The sequence below is a fragment of the Schistocerca nitens genome, chromosome 12 (assembly GCF_023898315.1).
Source record: "Schistocerca nitens isolate TAMUIC-IGC-003100 chromosome 12, iqSchNite1.1, whole genome shotgun sequence".
Classification (NCBI taxonomy): domain Eukaryota; kingdom Metazoa; phylum Arthropoda; class Insecta; order Orthoptera; family Acrididae; genus Schistocerca; species Schistocerca nitens.
The window spans coordinates 64254396-64276888 of NC_064625.1; positions in this window are offsets into that span (position 1 = coordinate 64254396).

The window sequence follows — 22493 nt, forward strand, 5'->3', positions numbered from 1 at the left end:
GAAAATGTGAAAAGTGTTAATATGTAGTAAAAACCTTAGAAAATCTCCGTGTTTCGTCATTCACCATCGAATCGATATAACGCGAGATCGTCACATTGGTCGCATTTCTCTCTGAAACGGTTACATTTATGGTCTGCCAGCCCTTGTCGCGTGCTGCGGTATGTGGGGACAATACAAGCAGCACAGTAGAACAGAGGAGAAGCATCTTAGTTGATGCAATCGCCCAGTAAGAAGAGCTACATTTATAGTTTTAGTTATCGATTATCGAATTATTGGTCGGTTTGCTGCCTTGGACATGACCGAGGACCTTAAGATTTTGCATGAACCGAGGACTGGCAGCCACGTAACACGAGAAAATGTGAAAAGTGTTAATATGTAGTAAAAACCTTAGAAAATCTCCGTGTTTCGTCATTCACCATCGAATCGATATAACGCGAGATCGTCACATTGGTCGCATTTCTCTCTGAAACGGTTACATTTATGGTCTGCCAGCCCTTGTCGCGTGCTGCGGTATGTGGGGACAATACAAGCAGCACAGTAGAACACAGGAGAAGCATCTAATTTGATGCAATCGCCCAGTAAGAAGAGCTACATTTATAGTTTTAGTTATCGATTATTGAATTATTGGTCGGTTTGGTGCCTTGGACATGGCCGAGGACCTTAAGATTTTGCATGAACCGAGGACTGGCAGCCATGTATCACGAGAAAATGTGAAAAGTGTTAATATGTAGTAAAAACCTTAGAAAATCTCCGTGTTTCGTCATTCACCATCGAATCGATATAACGCGAGATCGTCACATTGGTCGCATTTCTCTCTGAAACGGTTATATTTATGGTCTGCCAGCCCTTGTCGCGTGCTGGGTTATGTGGGGACAATACAACCAGTACAGTAGAACACAGGAGAAGCATCTAAGTTGATGCAATCGCCCAGTAAGAAGAGCTACATTTATAGTTTTAGTTATCGATTATTGAGTTATTGGTCGGTTTGGTGCCTTGGACATGACCTAGGACCTTAAGATTTTGCATGAACCGAGGACTGGCAGCCACGTAACACGAGAAAATGTGAAAAGTGTTAATATGTAGTAAAAACCTTAGAGAATCTCCGTGTTTCGTCATTCACCATCGAATCGATATAACGCGAGATCGTCACATTGGTCGCATTTCTCTCTGAAACGGTTACATTTATGGTCTGCCAGCCCTTGTCGCGTGCTGCGGTATGTGGGGACAATACAAGCAGCACAGTAGAACACAGGAGAAGCATCTAAGTTGATGCAATCGCCCAGTAAGAAGAGCTACATTTATAGTTTTAGTTATCGATTATTGAATTATTGGTCGGTTTGGTGCCTTGGTCATGACCGAGGACCTTAAGATTTTGCATGAACCGAGGACTGGCAGCCACGTAACACGAGAAAATGTGAAAAGTGTTAATATGTAGTAAAAACCTTAGAAAATCTCCGTGTTTCGTCATTCACCATCGAATCGATATAACGCGAGATCGTCACATTGGTCGCATTTCTCTCTGAAACGGTTACATTTATGGTCTGCCAGCCCTTGTCGCGTTCTGCGGTATGTGGGGACAATACAAGCAGCACAGTAGAACACAGGAGAAGCATCTAAGTTGATGCAATCGCCCAGTAAGAAGAGCTACATTTATAGTTTTAGTTATCGATTATTGAATTATTGGTCGGTTTGGTGCCTTGGACATGACCTATGACCTTAAGATTTTGCATGAACCGAGGACTGGCAGCCACGTAACACGAGAAAATGTGAAAAGTGTTAATATGTAGTAAAAACCTTAGAAAATCTCCGTGTTTCGTCATTCACCATCGAATCGATATAACGCGAGATCGTCACATTGGTCGCATTTCTCTCTGAAACGGTTACATTTATGGTCTGCCAGCCCTTGTCGCGTGCTGCGGTATGTGGGGACAATACAAGCAGCACAGTAGAACACAGGAGAAGCATCTAAGTTGATGCAATCGCCCAGTAAGAAGAGCTACATTTATAGTTTTAGTTATCGATTATTGAATTATTGGTCGGTTTGGTGCCTTGGACATGACCGAGGACCTTAAGATTTTGCATGAACCGAGGACTGGCAGCCATGTAACACGAGAAAATGTGAAAAGTGTTAATATGTAGTAAAAACCTTAGAAAATCTCCGTGTTTCGTCATTCACCATCGAATCGATATAACGCGAGATCGTCACATTGGTCGCATTTCTCTCTGAAACGGTTACATTTATGGTCTGCCAGCCCTTGTCGCGTGCTGGGTTATGTGGGGACAATACAAGCAGCACAGTAGAACACAGGAGAAGCATCTAAGTTGATGCAATCGCCCAGTAAGAAGAGCTACATTTATAGTTTTAGTTATCGATTATTGAATTATTGGTCGGTTTGGTGCCTTGGACATGACCTAGGACCTTAAGATTTTGCATGAACCGAGGACTGGCAGCCACGTAACACGAGAAAATGTGAAAAGTGTCAATATGTAGTAAAAACCTTAGAAAATCTCCGTGTTTCGTCATTCACCATCGAATCGATATAACGCGAGATCGTCACATTGGTCGCATTTCTCTCTGAAACGGTTACATTTATGGTCTGCCAGCCCTTGTCGCGTGCTGCGGTATGTGGGGACAATACAAGCAGCACAGTAGAACACAGGAGAAGCATCTTAGTTGATGCAATCGCCCAGTAAGAAGATCTACATTTATAGTTTATTTATCGATTATCGAATTATTGGTCGGTTTGGTGCCTTGGACATGACCAAGGACCTTAAGATTTTACATGAACCGAGGACTGGCAGCCACGTAACACGAGAAAATGTGAAAAGTGTTAATATGTAGTAAAAACCTTAGAAAATCTCCGTGTTTCGTCATTCACCATCGAATCGATATAACGCGAGATCGTCACATTGGTCGCATTTCTCTCTGAAACGGTTACATTTATGGTCTGCCAGCCCTTGTCGCGTGCTGCGGTATGTGGGGACAATACAAGCAGCACAGTTGAACAGAGGAGAAGCATCTTAGTTGATGCAATCGCCCACTAAGAAGAGCTACATTTATAGTTTTAGTTATCGATTATTGAATTATTGGTCGGTTTGGTGCCTTGGACATGACCTAGGACCTTAAGGTTTTGCATGAACCGAGGACTAGCAGCCACGTAACACGAGAAAATGTGAAAAGTGTTAATATGTAGTAAAAACCTTAGAAAATCTCCGTGTTTCGTCATTCACCATCGAATCGATATAACGCGAGATCGTCACATTGGTCGCATTTCTCTCTGAAACGGTTACATTTATGGTCTGCCAGCCCTTGTCGCGTGCTGCGGTATGTGGGGACAATACAAGCAGCACAGTAGAACAGAGGAGAAGCATCTTAGTTGATGCAATCGCCCAGTAAGAAGAGCTACATTTATAGTTTTAGTTATCGATTATCGAATTATTGGTCGGTTTGCTGCCTTGGACATGACCGAGGACCTTAAGATTTTGCATGAACCGAGGACTGGCAGCCACGTAACACGAGAAAATGTGAAAAGTGTTAATATGTAGTAAAAACCTTAGAAAATCTCCGTGTTTCGTCATTCACCATCGAATCGATATAACGCGAGATCGTCACATTGGTCGCATTTCTCTCTGAAACGGTTACATTTATGGTCTGCCAGCCCTTGTCGCGTGCTGCGGTATGTGGGGACAATACAAGCAGCACAGTAGAACACAGGAGAAGCATCTAAGTTGATGCAATCGCCCAGTAAGAAGAGCTACATTTATAGTTTTAGTTACCGATTATTGAATTATTGGTCGGTTTGGTGCCTTGGACATGACCTAGGACCTTAAGATTTTGCATGAACCGAGGACTAGCAGCCACGTAACACGAGAAAATGTGAAAAGTGTTAATATGTAGTAAAAACCTTAGAAAATCTCCGTGTTTCGTCATTCACCATCGAATCGATATAACGCGAGATCGTCACATTGGTCGCATTTCTCTCTGAAACGGTTACATTTATGGTCTGCCAGCCCTTGTCGCGTGCTGCGGTATGTGGGGACAATACAAGCAGCACAGTAGAACAGAGGAGAAGCATCTTAGTTGATGCAATCGCCCACTAAGGAGAGCTACATTTATAGTTTTAGTTATCGATTATTGAATTATTGGTCGGTTTGGTGCCTTGGACATGACCGAGGACCTTAAGGTTTTGCATGAACCGAGGACTAGCAGCCACGTAACACGAGAAAATGTGAAAAGTGTTAATATGTAGTAAAAACCTTAGAAAATCTCCGTGTTTCGTCATTCACCATCGAATCGATATAACGCGAGATCGTCACATTGGTCGCATTTCTCTCTGAAACGGTTACATTTATGGTCTGCCAGCCCTTGTCGCGTGCTGCGGTATGTGGGGACAATACAAGCAGCACAGTAGAACAGAGGAGAAGCATCTTAGTTGATGCAATCGCCCAGTAAGAAGAGCTACATTTATAGTTTTAGTTATCGATTATCGAATTATTGGTCGGTTTGCTGCCTTGGACATGACCGAGGACCTTAAGATTTTGCATGAACCGAGGACTGGCAGCCACGTAACACGAGAAAATGTGAAAAGTGTTAATATGTAGTAAAAACCTTAGAAAATCTCCGTGTTTCGTCATTCACCATCGAATCGATATAACGCGAGATCGTCACATTGGTCGCATTTCTCTCTGAAACGGTTACATTTATGGTCTGCCAGCCCTTGTCGCGTGCTGCGGTATGTGGGGACAATACAAGCAGCACAGTAGAACACAGGAGAAGCATCTAATTTGATGCAATCGCCCAGTAAGAAGAGCTACATTTATAGTTTTAGTTATCGATTATTGAATTATTGGTCGGTTTGGTGCCTTGGACATGGCCGAGGACCTTAAGATTTTGCATGAACCGAGGACTGGCAGCCATGTATCACGAGAAAATGTGAAAAGTGTTAATATGTAGTAAAAACCTTAGAAAATCTCCGTGTTTCGTCATTCACCATCGAATCGATATAACGCGAGATCGTCACATTGGTCGCATTTCTCTCTGAAACGGTTATATTTATGGTCTGCCAGCCCTTGTCGCGTGCTGGGTTATGTGGGGACAATACAACCAGTACAGTAGAACACAGGAGAAGCATCTAAGTTGATGCAATCGCCCAGTAAGAAGAGCTACATTTATAGTTTTAGTTATCGATTATTGAGTTATTGGTCGGTTTGGTGCCTTGGACATGACCTAGGACCTTAAGATTTTGCATGAACCGAGGACTGGCAGCCACGTAACACGAGAAAATGTGAAAAGTGTTAATATGTAGTAAAAACCTTAGAGAATCTCCGTGTTTCGTCATTCACCATCGAATCGATATAACGCGAGATCGTCACATTGGTCGCATTTCTCTCTGAAACGGTTACATTTATGGTCTGCCAGCCCTTGTCGCGTGCTGCGGTATGTGGGGACAATACAAGCAGCACAGTAGAACACAGGAGAAGCATCTAAGTTGATGCAATCGCCCAGTAAGAAGAGCTACATTTATAGTTTTAGTTATCGATTATTGAATTATTGGTCGGTTTGGTGCCTTGGTCATGACCTAGGACCTTAAGATTTTGCATGAACCGAGGACTGGCAGCCACGTAACACGAGAAAATGTGAAAAGTGTTAATATGTAGTAAAAACCTTAGAAAATCTCCGTGTTTCGTCATTCACCATCGAATCGATATAACGCGAGATCGTCACATTGGTCGCATTTCTCTCTGAAACGGTTACATTTATGGTCTGCCAGCCCTTGTCGCGTGCTGCGGTATGTGTTGACAATACAAGCAGCACAGTAGAACACAGGAGAAGCATCTAAGTTGATGCAATCGCCCAGTAAGAAGAGCTACATTTATAGTTTTAGTTATCGATTATTGAATTATTGGTCGGTTTGGTGCCTTGGACATGACCTATGACCTTAAGATTTTGCATGAACCGAGGACTGGCAGCCACGTAACACGAGAAAATGTGAAAAGTGTTAATATGTAGTAAAAACCTTAGAAAATCTCCGTGTTTCGTCATTCACCATCGAATCGATATAACGCGAGATCGTCACATTGGTCGCATTTCTCTCTGAAACGGTTACATTTATGGTCTGCCAGCCCTTGTCGCGTGCTGCGGTATGTGGGGACAATACAAGCAGCACAGTAGAACACAGGAGAAGCATCTAAGTTGATGCAATCGCCCAGTAAGAAGAGCTACATTTATAGTTTTAGTTATCGATTATTGAATTATTGGTCGGTTTGGTGCCTTGGACATGACCGAGGACCTTAAGATTTTGCATGAACCGAGGACTGGCAGCCATGTAACACGAGAAAATGTGAAAAGTGTTAATATGTAGTAAAAACCTTAGAAAATCTCCGTGTTTCGTCATTCACCATCGAATCGATATAACGCGAGATCGTCACATTGGTCGCATTTCTCTCTGAAACGGTTACATTTATGGTCTGCCAGCCCTTGTCGCGTGCTGGGTTATGTGGGGACAATACAAGCAGCACAGTAGAACACAGGAGAAGCATCTAAGTTGATGCAATCGCCCAGTAAGAAGAGCTACATTTATAGTTTTAGTTATCGATTATTGAATTATTGGTCGGTTTGGTGCCTTGGACATGACCTAGGACCTTAAGATTTTGCATGAACCGAGGACTGGCAGCCACGTAACACGAGAAAATGTGAAAAGTGTCAATATGTAGTAAAAACCTTAGAAAATCTCCGTGTTTCGTCATTCACCATCGAATCGATATAACGCGAGATCGTCACATTGGTCGCATTTCTCTCTGAAACGGTTACATTTATGGTCTGCCAGCCCTTGTCGCGTGCTGCGGTATGTGGGGACAATACAAGCAGCACAGTAGAACACAGGAGAAGCATCTTAGTTGATGCAATCGCCCAGTAAGAAGATCTACATTTATAGTTTATTTATCGATTATCGAATTATTGGTCGGTTTGGTGCCTTGGACATGACCAAGGACCTTAAGATTTTACATGAACCGAGGACTGGCAGCCACGTAACACGAGAAAATGTGAAAAGTGTTAATATGTAGTAAAAACCTTAGAAAATCTCCGTGTTTCGTCATTCACCATCGAATCGATATAACGCGAGATCGTCACATTGGTCGCATTTCTCTCTGAAACGGTTACATTTATGGTCTGCCAGCCCTTGTCGCGTGCTGCGGTATGTGGGGACAATACAAGCTCACAGTAGAACACAGGAGAAGCATCTAAGTTGATGCAATCGCCCAGTAAGAAGAGCTACATTTATAGTTTTAGTTATCGATTATTGAATTATTGGTCGGTTTGGTGCCTTGGACATGACCTAGGACCTTAAGATTTTGCATGAACCGAGGACTGGCAGCCACGTAACACGAGAAAATGTGAAAAGTGTCAATATGTAGTAAAAACCTTAGAAAATCTCCGTGTTTCGTCATTCACCATCGAATCGATATAACGCGAGATCGTCACATTGGTCGCATTTCTCTCTGAAACGGTTACATTTATGGTCTGCCAGCCCTTGTCGCGTGCTGCGGTATGTGGGGACAATACAAGCAGCACAGTAGAACACAGGAGAAGCATCTTAGTTGATGCAATCGCCCAGTAAGAAGATCTACATTTATAGTTTATTTATCGATTATCGAATTATTGGTCGGTTTGGTGCCTTGGACATGACCAAGGACCTTAAGATTTTACATGAACCGAGGACTGGCAGCCACGTAACACGAGAAAATGTGAAAAGTGTTAATATGTAGTAAAAACCTTAGAAAATCTCCGTGTTTCGTCATTCACCATCGAATCGATATAACGCGAGATCGTCACATTGGTCGCATTTCTCTCTGAAACGGTTACATTTATGGTCTGCCAGCCCTTGTCGCGTGCTGCGGTATGTGGGGACAATACAAGCAGCACAGTAGAACACAGGAGAAGCATCTAAGTTGATGCAATCGCCCAGTAAGAAGAGCTACATTTATAGTTTTAGTTATCGATTATTGAATTATTGGTCGGTTTGGTGCCTTGGACATGACCGAGGACCTTAAGATTTTGCATGAACCGAGGACTGGCAGCCACGTAACACGAGAAAATGTGAAAAGTGTTAATATGTAGTAAAAACCTTAGAAAATCTCCGTGTTTCGTCATTCACCATCGAATCGATATAACGCGAGATCGTCACATTGGTCGCATTTCTCTCTGAAACGGTTACATTTATGGTCTGCCAGGCCTTGTCGCGTGCTGCGGTATGTGGGGACAATACAAGCAGCACAGTAGAACACAGGAGAAGCATCTAAGTTGATGCAATCGCCCAGTAAGAAGAGCTACATATATAGTTTTAGTTATCGATTATTGAATTATTGGTCGGTTTGGTGCCTTGGACATGACCGAGGACCTTAAGAGTTTGCATGAACCGAGGACTGGTACCCACGTAACTCGAGAAAATGTGAAAAGTGTTAATATGTAGTAAAAAACCTTAGAAAATCTCCGTGTTTCGTCATTCACCATCGAATCGATATAACGCGAGATCGTAACATTGGTCGCATTTCTCTCTGAAACGGTTACATTTATGGTCTGCCAGCCCTTGTCGCGTGCTGCGGTATGTGGGGACAATACAAGCTCACAGTAGAACACAGGAGAAGCATCTAAGTTGATGCAATCGCCCAGTAAGAAGAGCTACATTTATAGTTTTAGTTATCGATTATTGAATTATTGGTCTGTTTGGTGCCTTGGACATGACCGAGGACCTTAAGATTTTGCATGAACCGAGGACTGGCAGCCACGTAACACGAGAAAATGTGAAAAGTGTTAATATGTAGTAAAAACCTTAGAAAATCTCCGTGTTTCGTCATTCACCATCGAATCGATATGACGCGAGATCGTCACATTGGTCGCATTTCTCTCTGAAACGGTTACATTTATGGTATGCCAGCCCTTGTCGCGTGCTGCGGTATGTGGGGACAATACAAGCAGCACAGTAGAACACAGGAGAAGCATCTAAGTTGATGCAATCGCCCAGTAAGAAGAGTTACATTTATAGTTTATTTATCGATTATCGAATTATTGGTCGGTTTGGTGCGTGGACATGACCGAGGACCTTAAGATTTTACATGAACCGAGGACTGGCAGCCACGTAACACGAGAAAATGTGAAAAGTGTTAATATGTAGTAAAAACCTTAGAAAATCTCCGTGTTTCGTCATTCACCATCGAATCGATATAACGCGAGATCGTCACATTGGTCGCATTTCTCTCTGAAACGGTTACATTTATGGTCTGCCAGCCCTTGTCGCGTGCTGCGGTATGTGGGGACAATACAAGCAGCACAGTAGAACACAGGAGAAGCATCTAAGTTGATGCAATCGCCCAGTAAGAAGAGCTACATTTATAGTTTTAGTTATCGATTATTGAATTATTGGTCGGTTTGGTGCCTTGGACATGACCGAGGACCTTAAGATTTTGCACGAACCGAGGACTGGCAGCCACGTAACACGAGAAAATGTGAAAAGTGTTAATATGTAGTAAAAACCTTAGAAAATCTCCGTGTTTCGTCATTCACCATCGAATCGATATAACGCGAGATCGTCACATTGGTCGCATTTCTCTCTGAAACGGTTACATTTATGGTCTGCCAGCCCTTGTCGCGTGCTGCGGTATGTGGGGACAATACAAGCAGCACAGTAGAACACAGGAGAAGCATCTTAGTTGATGCAATCGCCCAGTAAGAAGAGCTACATTTATAGTTTATTTATCGATTATCGAATTATTGGTCGGTTTGGTGCCTTGGACATGACCGAGGACCTTAAGATTTTACATGAACCGAGGACTGGCAGCCACGTAACACGAGAAAATGTGAAAAGTGTTAATATGTAGTAAAAACCTTAGAAAATCTCCGTGTTTCGTCATTCACCATCGAATCGATATAACGCGAGATCGTCACATTGGTCGCATTTCTCTCTGAAACGGTTACATTTATGGTCTGCCAGCCCTTGTCGCGTTCTGCGGTATGTGGGGACAATACAAGCAGCACAGTAGAACACAGGAGAAGCATCTAAGTTGATGCAATCGCCCAGTAAGAAGAGCTACATTTATAGTTTTAGTTATCGATTATTGAATTATTGGTCGGTTTGGTGCCTTGGACATGACCGAGGACCTTAAGATTTTGCACGAACCGAGGACTGGCAGCCACGTAACACGAGAAAATGTGAAAAGTGTTAATATGTAGTAAAAACCTTAGAAAATCTCCGTGTTTCGTCATTCACCATCGAATCGATATAACGCGAGAGCGTCACATTGGTCACATTTCTCTCTAAAACGGTTACATTTATGGTCTGCCAGCCCTTGTCGCGTGCTGCGGTATGTGGGGACAATACAAGCAGCACAGTAGAACACAGGAGAAGCATCTAAGTTGATGCAATCGCCCAGTAAGAAGAGCTACATTTATAGTTTTAGTTATCGATTATTGAATTATTGGTCGGTTTGGTGCCTTGGACATGACCTAGGACCTTAAGATTTTGCATGAACCGAGGACTGGCAGCCACGTAACACGAGAAAATGTGAAAAGTGTTAATATGTAGTAAAAACCTTAGAAAATCTCCGTGTTTCGTCATTCACCATCGAATCGATATAACGCGAGATCGTCACATTGGTCGCATTTCTCTCTGAAACGGTTACATTTATGGTCTGCCAGCCCTTGTCGCGTGCTGCGGTATGTGGGGACAATACAAGCAGCACAGTAGAACACAGGAGAAGCATCTAAGTTGATGCAATCGCCCAGTAAGAAGAGCTACATTTATAGTTTTAGTTACCGATTATTGAATTATTGGTCGGTTTGGTGCCTTGGACATGACCTAGGACCTTAAGATTTTGCATGAACCGAGGACTAGCAGCCACGTAACACGAGAAAATGTGAAAAGTGTTAATATGTAGTAAAAACCTTAGAAAATCTCCGTGTTTCGTCATTCACCATCGAATCGATATAACGCGAGATCGTCACATTGGTCGCATTTCTCTCTGAAACGGTTACATTTATGGTCTGCCAGCCCTTGTCGCGTGCTGCGGTATGTGGGGACAATACAAGCAGCACAGTAGAACAGAGGAGAAGCATCTTAGTTGATGCAATCGCCCACTAAGAAGAGCTACATTTATAGTTTTAGTTATCGATTATTGAATTATTGGTCGGTTTGGTGCCTTGGACATGACCGAGGACCTTAAGATTTTGCACGAACCGAGGACTGGCAGCCACGTAACACGAGAAAATGTGAAAAGTGTTAATATGTAGTAAAAACCTTAGAAAATCTCCGTGTTTCGTCATTCACCATCGAATCGATATAACGCGAGATCGTCACATTGGTCGCATTTCTCTCTGAAACGGTTACATTTATGGTCTGCCAGCCCTTGTCGCGTGCTGCGGTATGTGGGGACAATACAAGCAGCACAGTAGAACACAGGAGAAGCATCTAAGTTGATGCAATCGCCCAGTAAGAAGAGCTACATTTATAGTTTTAGTTATCGATTATTGAATTATTGGTTGGTTTGGTGCCTTGGACATGACCGAGGACCTTAAGATTTTGCATGAACCGAGGACTGGCAGCCACGTAACACGAGAAAATGTGAAAAGTGTTAATATGTAGTAAAAACCTTAGAAAATCTCCGTGTTTCGTCATTCACCATCGAATCGATATGACGCGAGGTCGTCACATTGGTCGCATTTCTCTCTGAAACGGTTACATTTATGGTCTGCCAGCCCTTGTCGCGTGCTGCGGTATGTGGGGACAATACAAGCAGCACAGTAGAACACAGGAGAAGCATCTAAGTTGATGCAATCGCCCAGTAAGAAGAGTTACATTTATAGTTTATTTATCGATTATCGAATTATTGGTCGGTTTGGTGCGTGGAGATGACCGAGGACCTTAAGATTTTGCATGAACCGAGGACTGGCAGCCACGTAACACGAGAAAATGTGAAAAGTGTTAATATGTAGTAAAAACCTTAGAAAATCTCCGTGTTTCGTCATTCACCATCGAATCGATATAACGCGAGATCGTCACATTGGTCGCATTTCTCTCTGAAACGGTTACATTTATGGTCTGCCAGCCCTTGTCGCGTGCTGCGGTATGTGGGGACAATACAAGCAGCACAGTAGAACACAGGAGAAGCATCTAAGTTGATGCAATCGCCCAGTAGGAAGAACTACAGTTATAGTTTTAGTTATCGATTATTGAATTATTGGTCGGTTTGGTGCCTTGGACATGACCGAGGACCTTAAGATTTTGCACGAACCGAGGACTGGCAGCCACGTAACACGAGAAAATGTGAAAAGTGTTAATATGTAGTAAAAACCTTAGAAAATCTCCGTGTTTCGTCATTCACCATCGAATCGATATAACGCGAGATCGTCACATTGGTCGCATTTCTCTCTGAAACGGTTACATTTATGGTCTGCCAGCCCTTGTCGCGTTCTGCGGTATGTGGGGACAATACAAGCAGCACAGTAGAACACAGGAGAAGCATCTTAGTTGATGCAATCGCCCAGTAAGAAGAGCTACATTTATAGTTTATTTATCGATTATCGAATTATTGGTCGGTTTGGTGCCTTGGACATGACCGAGGACCTTAAGATTTTACATGAACCGAGGACTGGCAGCCACGTAACACGAGAAAATGTGAAAAGTGTTAATATGTAGTAAAAACCTTAGAAAATCTCCGTGTTTCGTCATTCACCATCGAATCGATATAACGCGAGATCGTCACATTGGTCGCATTTCTCTCTGAAACGGTTACATTTATGGTCTGCCAGCCCTTGTCGCGTTCTGCGGTATGTGGGGACAATACAAGCAGCACAGTAGAACACAGGAGAAGCATCTAAGTTGATGCAATCGCCCAGTAAGAAGAGCTACATTTATAGTTTTAGTTATCGATTATTGAATTATTGGTCGGTTTGGTGCCTTGGACATGACCGAGGACCTTAAGATTTTGCACGAACCGAGGACTGGCAGCCACGTAACACGAGAAAATGTGAAAAGTGTTAATATGTAGTAAAAACCTTAGAAAATCTCCGTGTTTCGTCATTCTCCATCGAATCGATATAACGCGAGAGCGTCACATTGGTCACATTTCTCTCTGAAACGGTTACATTTATGGTCTGCCAGCCCTTGTCGCGTGCTGCGGTATGTGGGGACAATACAAGCAGCACAGTAGAACACAGGAGAAGCATCTAAGTTGATGCAATCGCCCAGTAAGAAGAGCTACATTTATAGTTTTAGTTATCGATTATTGAATTATTGGTCGGTTTGGTGCCTTGGACATGACCTAGGACCTTAAGATTTTGCATGAACCGAGGACTGGCAGCCACGTAACACGAGAAAATGTGAAAAGTGTTAATATGTAGTAAAAACCTTAGAAAATCTCCGTGTTTCGTCATTCACCATCGAATCGATATAACGCGAGATCGTCACATTGGTCGCATTTCTCTCTGAAACGGTTACATTTATGGTCTGCCAGCCCTTGTCGCGTGCTTCGGTATGTGGGGACAATACAAGCAGCACAGTAGAACACAGGAGAAGCATCTAAGTTGATGCAATCGCCCAGTAAGAAGAGCTACATTTATAGTTTTAGTTACCGATTATTGAATTATTGGTCGGTTTGGTGCCTTGGACATGACCTAGGACCTTAAGATTTTGCATGAACCGAGGACTAGCAGCCACGTAACACGAGAAAATGTGAAAAGTGTTAATATGTAGTAAAAACCTTAGAAAATCTCCGTGTTTCGTCATTCACCATCGAATCGATATAACGCGAGATCGTCACATTGGTCGCATTTCTCTCTGAAACGGTTACATTTATGGTCTGCCAGCCCTTGTCGCGTGCTGCGGTATGTGGGGACAATACAAGCAGCACAGTAGAACAGAGGAGAAGCATCTTAGTTGATGCAATCGCCCACTAAGAAGAGCTACATTTATAGTTTTAGTTATCGATTATTGAATTATTGGTCGGTTTGGTGCCTTGGACATGACCTAGGACCTTAAGGTTTTGCATGAACCGAGGACTAGCAGCCACGTAACACGAGAAAATGTGAAAAGTGTTAATATGTAGTAAAAACCTTAGAAAATCTCCGTGTTTCGTCATTCACCATCGAATCGATATAACGCGAGATCGTCACATTGGTCGCATTTCTCTCTGAAACGGTTACATTTATGGTCTGCCAGCCCTTGTCGCGTGCTGCGGTATGTGGGGACAATACAAGCAGCACAGTAGAACAGAGGAGAAGCATCTTAGTTGATGCAATCGCCCAGTAAGAAGAGCTACATTTATAGTTTTAGTTATCGATTATCGAATTATTGGTCGGTTTGCTGCCTTGGACATGACCGAGGACCTTAAGATTTTGCATGAACCGAGGACTGGCAGCCACGTAACACGAGAAAATGTGAAAAGTGTTAATATGTAGTAAAAACCTTAGAAAATCTCCGTGTTTCGTCATTCACCATCGAATCGATATAACGCGAGATCGTCACATTGGTCGCATTTCTCTCTGAAACGGTTACATTTATGGTCTGCCAGCCCTTGTCGCGTGCTGCGGTATGTGGGGACAATACAAGCAGCACAGTAGAACACAGGAGAAGCATCTAAGTTGATGCAATCGCCCAGTAAGAAGAGCCACATTTATAGTTTTAGTTATCGATTATTGAATTATTGGTCGGTTTGGTGCCTTGGACATGACCTATGACCTTAAGATTTTGCATGAACCGAGGACTGGCAGCCACGTAACACGAGAAAATGTGAAAAGTGTTAATATGTAGTAAAAACCTTAGAAAATCTCCGTGTTTCGTCATTCACCATCGAATCGATATAACGCGAGATCGTCACATTGGTCGCATTTCTCTCTGAAACGGTTACATTTATGGTCTGCCAGCCCTTGTCGCGTGCTGCGGTATGAGGGGACAATACAAGCAGCACAGTAGAACACAGGAGAAGCATCTAAGTTGATGCAATCGCCCAGTAAGAAGAGCTACATTTATAGTTTTAGTTATCGATTATTGAATTATTGGTCGGTTTGGTGCCTTGGACATGACCTAGGACCTTAACATTTTACATGAACCGAGGACTGGCAGCCACGTAACACGAGAAAATGTGAAAAGTGTTAATATGTAGTAAAAATCTTAGAAAATCTCCGTGTTTCGTCATTCACCATCGAATCGATATAACGCGAGATCGTCACATTGGTCGCATTTCTCTCTGAAACGGTTACATTTATGGTCTGCCAGCCCTTGTCGCGTGCTGCGGTATGTGGGGACAATACAAGCAGCACAGTAGAACACAGGAGAAGCATCTAAGTTGATGCAATCGCCCAGTAAGAAGAGCTACATTTATAGTTTTAGTTAACGATTATTGAATTATTGGTCGGTTTGGTGCCTTGGACATGACCGAGGACCTTAAGATTTTGCATGAACCGAGGACTGGCAGTCATGTAACACGAGAAAATGTGAAAAGTGTTAATATGTAGTAAAAACCTTAGAAAATCGCCGTGTTTCGTCATTCACCATCGAATCGATATAACGCGAGATCGTCGCATTGGTCGCATTTCTCTCTGAAACGGTTACATTTATGGTCTGCCAGCCCTTGTCGCGTGCTGGGTTATGTGGGGACAATACAAGCAGCACAGTAGAACACAGGAGAAGCATCTAAGTTGATGCAATCGCCCAGTAAGAAGAGCTACATTTATAGTTTTAGTTATCGATTATTGAATTATTGGTCGGTTTGGTGCCTTGGACATGACCTAGGACCTTAAGATTTTGCATGAACCGAGGACTGGCAGCCACGTAACACGAGAAAATGTGAAAAGTGTTAATATGTAGTAAAAACCTTAGAAAATCTCCGTGTTTCGTCATTCACCATCGAATCGATATAACGCGAGATCGTCACATTGGTCGCATTTCTCTCTGAAACGGTTACATTTATGGACTGCCAGCCCTTGTCGCGTGCTGCGGTATGTGGGGACAATACAAGCAGCACAGTAGAACACAGGAGAAGCATCTTAGTTGATGCAATCGCCCAGTAAGAAGATCTACATTTATAGTTTATTTATCGATTATCGAATTATTGGTCGGTTTGGTGCCTTGGACATGACCAAGGACCTTAAGATTTTACATGAACCGAGGACTGGCAGCCACGTAACACGAGAAAATGTGAAAAGTGTTAATATGTAGTAAAAACCTTAGAAAATCTCCGTGTTTCGTCATTCACCATCGAATCGATATAACGCGAGATCGTCACATTGGTCGCATTTCTCTCTGAAACGGTTACATTTATGGTCTGCCAGCCCTTGTCGCGTGCTGCGGTATGTGGGGACAATACAAGCAGCACAGTAGAACACAGGAGAAGCATCTAAGTTGATGCAATCGCCCAGTAAGAAGAGCTACATTTATAGTTTTAGTTATCGATTATTGAATTATTGGTCGGTTTGGTGCCTTGGACATGACCGAGGACCTTAAGATTTTGCATGAACCGAGGACTGGCAGCCACGTAACACGAGAAAATGTGAAAAGTGTTAATATGTAGTAAAAACCTTAGAAAATCTCCGTGTTTCGTCATTCACCATCGAATCGATATAACGCGAGATCGTCACATTGGTCGCATTTCTCTCTGAAACGGTTACATTTATGGTCTGCCAGCCCTTGTCGCGTGCTGCGGTATGTGGGGACAATACAAGCAGCACAGTAGAACACAGGAGAAGCATCTAAGTTGATGCAATCGCCCAGTAAGAAGAGCTACATTTATAGTTTTAGTTATCGATTATTGAATTATTGGTCGGTTTGGTGCCTTGGACATGACCGAGGACCTTAAGGGTTTGCATGAACCGAGGACTGGTACCCACGTAACTCGAGAAAATGTGAAAAGTGTTAATATGTAGTAAAAACCTTAGAAAATCTCCGTGTTTCGTCATTCACCATCGAATCGATATAACGCGAGATCGTAACATTGGTCGCATTTCTCTCTGAAACGGTTACATTTATGGTCTGCCAGCCCTTGTCGCGTGCTGCGGTATGTGGGGACAATACAAGCTCACAGTAGAACACAGGAGAAGCATCTAAGTTGATGCAATCGCCCCGTAAGAAGAGCTACATTTATAGTTTTTAGTTATCGATTATTGAATTATTGGTCGGTTTGCTGCCTTGGACATGACCGAGGACCTTAAGATTTTGCATGAACCGAGGACTGGCAGCCACGTAACACGAGAAAATGTGAAAAGTGTTAATATGTAGTAAAAACCTTAGAAAATCTCCGTGTTTCGTCATTCACCATCGAATCGATATAACGCGAGATCATCACATTGGTCGCATTTCTCTCTGAAACGGTTACATTTATGGTCTGCCAGCCCTTGTCGCGTGCTGCGGTATGTGGGGACAATACAAGCAGCACAGTAGAACACAGGAGAAGCATCTAAGTTGATGCAATCGCCCAGTAAGAAGAGCTACATTTATAGTTTTAGTTATCGATTATTGAATTATTGGTTGGTTTGGTGCCTTGGACATGACCGAGGACCTTAAGATTTTGCATGAACCGACGACTGGCAGCCACGTAACACGAGAAAATGTGAAAAGTGTTAATATGTAGTAAAAACCTTAGAAAATCTCCGTGTTTCGTCATTCACCATCGAATCGATATAGCGCGAGATCGTCACATTGGTCGCATTTCTCTCTGAAACGGTTACATTTATGGTCTGCCAGCCCTTGTCGCGTGCTGCGGTATGTGGGGACAATACAAGCAGCACAGTAGAACACAGGAGAAGCATCTAAGTTGATGCAATCGCCCAGTAAGAAGAGCTACATTTATAGTTTTAGTTATCGATTATTGAATTATTGGTCGGTTTGGTGCCTTGGACATGACCGAGGACCTTAAGAATTTGCACGAACCGAGGACTGGCAGCCACGTAACACGAGAAAATGTGAAAAGTGTTAATATGTAGTAAAAACCTTAGAAAATCTCCGTGTTTCGTCATTCACCATCGAATCGATATAACGCGAGATCGTCACATTGGTCGCATTTCTCTCTGAAACGGTTACATTTATGGTCTGCCAGCCCTTGTCGCGTGCTGCGGTATGTGGGGACAATACAAGCAGCACAGTAGAACACAGGAGAAGCATCTAAGTTGATGCAATCGCCCAGTAAGAAGAGCTACATTTATAGTTTATTTATCGATTATCGAATTATTGGTCGGTTTGGTGCCTTGGACATGACCGACGACCTTAAGATTTTACATGAACCGAGGACTGGCAGCCACGTAACACGAGAAAATGTGAAAAGTGTTAATATGTAGTAAAAACCTTAGAAAATCTCCGTGTTTCGTCATTCACCATCGAATCGATATAACGCGAGATCGTCACATTGGTCGCATTTCTCTCTGAAACGGTTACATTTATGGTCTGCCAGCCCTTGTCGCGTTCTGCGGTATGTGGGGACAATACAAGCAGCACAGTAGAACACAGGAGAAGCATCTAAGTTGATGCAATCGCCCAGTAAGAAGAGCTACATTTATAGTTTTAGTTATCGATTATTGAATTATTGGTCGGTTTGGTGCCTTGGACATGACCGAGGACCTTAAGATTTTGCACGAACCGAGGACGGGCAGCCACGTAACACGAGAAAATGTGAAAAGTGTTAATATGTAGTAAAAACCTTAGAAAATCTCCGTGTTTCGTCATTCACCATCGAATCGATATAACGCGAGATCGTCACATTGGTCACATTTCTCTCTGAAACGGTTACATTTATGGTCTGCCAGCCCTTGTCGCGTGCTGCGGTATGTGGGGACAATACAAGCAGCACAGTAGAACACAGGAGAAGCATCTAAGTTGATGCAATCGCCCAGTAAGAAGAGCTACATTTATAGTTTTAGTTATCGATTATTGAATTATTGGTCGGTTTGGTGCCTTGGACATGACCTAGGACCTTAAGATTTTGCATGAACCGAGGACTGGCAGCCACGTAACACGAGAAAATGTGAAAAGTGTTAATATGTAGTAAAAACCTTAGAAAATCTCCGTGTTTCGTCATTCACCATCGAATCGATATAACGCGAGATCGTCACATTGGTCGCATTTCTCTCTGAAACGGTTACATTTATGGTCTGCCAGCCCTTGTCGCGTGCTGCGGTATGTGGGGACAATACAAGCAGCACAGTAGAACACAGGAGAAGCATCTAAGTTGATGCAATCGCCCAGTAAGAAGAGCTACATTTATAGTTTTAGTTACCGATTATTGAATTATTGGTCGGTTTGGTGCCTTGGACATGACCTAGGACCTTAAGATTTTGCATGAACCGAGGACTAGCAGCCACGTAACACGAGAAAATGTGAAAAGTGTTAATATGTAGTAAAAACCTTAGAAAATCTCCGTGTTTCGTCATTCACCATCGAATCGATATAACGCGAGATCGTCACATTGGTCGCATTTCTCTCTGAAACGGTTACATTTATGGTCTGCCAGCCCTTGTCGCGTGCTGCGGTATGTGGGGACAATACAAGCAGCACAGTAGAACAGAGGAGAAGCATCTTAGTTGATGCAATCGCCCACTAAGAAGAGCTACATTTATAGTTTTAGCTATCGATTATTGAATTATTGGTCGGTTTGGTGCCTTGGACATGACCTAGGACCTTAAGGTTTTGCATGAACCGAGGACTAGCAGCCACGTAACACGAGAAAATGTGAAAAGTGTTAATATGTAGTAAAAACCTTAGAAAATCTCCGTGTTTCGTCATTCACCATCGAATCGATATAACGCGAGATCGTCACATTGGTCGCATTTCTCTCTGAAACGGTTACATTTTTGGTCTGCCAGCCCTTGTCGCGTGCTGCGGTATGTGGGGACAATACGAGCAGCACAGTAGAACAGAGGAGAAGCATCTTAGTTGATGCAATCGCCCAGTAAGAAGAGCTACATTTATAGTTTTAGTTATCGATTATCGAATTATTGGTCGGTTTGCTGCCTTGGACATGACCGAGGACCTTAAGATTTTGCATGAACCGAGGACTGGCAGCCACGTAACACGAGAAAATGTGAAAAGTGTTAATATGTAGTAAAAACCTTAGAAAATCTCCGTGTTTCGTCATTCACCATCGAATCGATATAACGCGAGATCGTCACATTGGTCGCATTTCTCTCTGAAACGGTTACATTTATGGTCTGCCAGCCCTTGTCGCGTGCTGCGGTATGTGGGGACAATACAAGCAGCACAGTAGAACACAGGAGAAGCATCTAACTTGATGCAATCGCCCAGTAAGAAGAGTTACATTTATAGTTTATTTATCGATTATCGAATTATTGGTCGGTTTGGTGCCTTGGACATGACCGAGGACCTTAAGATTTTACATGAACCGAGGACTGGCAGCCACGTAACACGAGAAAATGTGAAAAGTGTTAATATGTAGTAAAAACCTTAGAAAATCTCCGTGTTTCGTCATTCACCATCGAATCGATATAACGCGAGATCGTCACATTGGTCGCATTTCTCTCTGAAACGGTTACATTTATGGTCTGCCAGCCCTTGTCGCGTGCTGCGGTGTGTGGGGACAATACAAGCAGCACAGTAGAACACAGGAGAAGCATCTAAGTTGATGCAATCGCCCAGTAAGAAGAGCTACATTTATAGTTTTAGTTATCGATTATTGAATTATTGGTCGGTTTGGTGCCTTGGACATGACCGAGGACCTTAAGATTTTGCACGAACCGAGGACTGGCAGCCACGTAACACGAGAAAATGTGACAAGTGTTAATATGTAGTAAAAACCTTAGAAAATCTCCGTGTTTCGTCATTCACCATCGAATCGATATAACGCGAGATCGTCACATTGGTCGCATTTCTCTCTGAAACGGTTACATTTATGGTCTGCCAGCCCTTGTCGCGTGCTGCGGTATGTGGGGACAATACAAGCAGCACAGTAGAACACAGGAGAAGCATCTAAGTTGATGCAATCGCCCAGTAAGAAGAGCTACATTTATAGTTTTAGTTATCGATTATTGAATTATTGGTCGGTTTGGTGCCTTGGACATGACCTATGACCTTAAGATTTTGCGTGAACCGAGGACTGGCAGCCACGTAACACGAGAAAATGTGAAAAGTGTTAATATGTAGTAAAAACCTTAGAAAATCTCCGTGTTTCGTCATTCACCATCGAATCGATATAACGCGAGATCGTCACATTGGTCGCATTTCTCTCTGAAACGGTTACATTTATGGTCTGCCAGCCCTTGTCGCGTGCTGCGGTATGAGGGGACAATACAAGCAGCACAGTAGAACACAGGAGAAGCATCTAAGTTGATGCAATCGCCCAGTAAGAAGAGCTACATTTATAGTTTTAGTTATCGATTATTGAATTATTGGTCGGTTTGGTGCCTTGGACATGACCTAGGACCTTAAGATTTTACATGAACCGAGGAATGGCAGCCACGTAACACGAGAAAATGTGAAAAGTGTTAATATGTAGTAAAAACCTTAGAAAATCTCCGTGTTTCGTCATTCACCATCGAATCGATATAACGCGAGATCGTCACATTGGTCGCATTTCTCTCTGAAACGGTTACATTTATGGTCTGCCAGCCCTTGTCGCGTGCAGCGGTATGTGGGGACAATACAAGCAGCACAGTAGAACACAGGAGAAGCATCTTAGTTGATGCAATCGCCCAGTAAGAAGAGCTACATTTATAGTTTATTTATCGATTATCGAATTATTGGTCGGTTTGGTGCCTTGGACATGACCGAGGACCTTAAGATTTTGCATGAACCGAGGACTGGCAGCCACGTAACACGAGAAAATGTGACAAGTGTTAATATGTAGTAAAAACCTTAGAAAATCTCCGTGTTTCGTCATTCACCATCGAATCGATATAACGCGAGATCGTCACATTGGTCACATTTCTCTCTGAAACGGTTACATTTATGGTCTGCCAGCCCTTGTCGCGTGCTGCGGTATGTGGGGACAATACAAGCAGCACAGTAGAACACAGGAGAAGCATCTAAGTTGATGCAATCGCCCAGTAAGAAGAGCTACATTTATAGTTTTAGTTATCGATTATTGAATTATTGGTCGGTTTGGTGCCTTGGACATGACCGAGGACCTTAAGATTTTGCATGAACCGAGGACTGGTACCAACGTAACTCGAGAAAATGTGAAAAGTGTTAATATGTAGTAAAAACCTTAGAAAATCTCCGTGTTTCGTCATTCACCATCGAATCGATATAACGCGAGATCGTCACATTGGTCGCATTTCTCTCTGAAACGGTTACATTTATGGTCTGCCAGCCCTTGTCGCGTGCTGCGGTATGTGGGGACAATACAAGCTCACAGTAGAACACAGGAGAATCATCTAAGTTGATGCAATCGCCCAGTAAGAAGAGCTACATTAATAGTTTTAGTTATCGATTATTGAATTATTGGTCGGTTTGGTGCCTTGGACATGACCGAGGACCTTAAGATTTTGCATGAACCGAGGA